Below are 1,112 nucleotides of genomic sequence, written 5' to 3'. Positions count from 1 at the left end.
TGTGAAAAGTGATATCTTGTATATTTAAATCAGGCAAAGGAAAATTGAAAAGCCAAACATTAAATGACAATTATAAAACTTCATTGAAGTTTAATTACATACGATTTCCATGTTGAATGTGTTTATCAAGTCATTAAATATGTTTTAATTCTGCACTTACAAATTTAAGGGATAAATTTCTTTTCTCATGTTGGGTGCTTTGGGAAATAACAAAGTAATAAGATATTGTTTGAAGGAAAGTTAATTTAAGAAATTAAATTATCTGATACAATAAAATTCACACTAAGTGACATTTAAGCAATGCAATATAGTGCTTAACATATTATGTAGTCACCATAAATTAATTCTACTCTGATTATTTTACTAATTTATCTTGTTTAGCAATATAACAACAGCATATCCGAGAATTGCTGAAACCTTTGTCATTGATTGATTAATATTTTAGCTAAGTTGCTGTTTTGACATAAACATCTTCATGTCCTAAGTATTACTACTAGACTTTGTATGCATATGGGTGCTTCCTAGTAATTTGGAAAATCAAAGAAGAGATTTGTCAGTTTGCCCAGGGTATATTCATTTCCTTTACTATCTGTCCTTCTATATATTCCAGACAAGTTGCTACAGGAGGAAGTTAAAAATTTGCCTTTTTGGAATATATTCTAATTTAAATATGAGATTAAATTGAAGCAGAACTCAAAATCAAACTTTGCCTCGTATTCTTAAACCAGATATCTAATTTTTGCTATCTCTGTAAGAAATAACTTTAAGTAACCTTGAGTAATTTAGCTCACCATATTTCTTAAATAACAAGTATGTACGAGGCAATGTTTTAAACATTGGAGAACCATAGTTTTCCACTTATGGGATCTGATATTTATTAAAAGAAATAAGCATGTAAAGAGATCATTGTAATGTGACATATGCTAAAACAATCTTTGCGGAGTAACTCAGCGTATTCCGATGATGAACAGTGGGGACAGTGTGCATAAAATTAAAGAAGTTGGGAGTAATTCAAGTGCAGAGCATGGCAAAAATTTCCTATACTGGAGTCAGAAGATAAAGGAAGCATAGGCAGTAAGATAGTGGAAGATACTTTTTCAAATGATGGGAAC

Source organism: Otolemur garnettii, unplaced genomic scaffold (genome assembly GCF_000181295.1).
Source record: "Otolemur garnettii isolate 467f Iridium unplaced genomic scaffold, OtoGar3 scaffold00040, whole genome shotgun sequence".
In the NCBI taxonomy this organism is placed as follows: Eukaryota; Metazoa; Chordata; class Mammalia; order Primates; family Galagidae; genus Otolemur; species Otolemur garnettii.
This window is presented reverse-complemented; position numbering follows the sequence as displayed.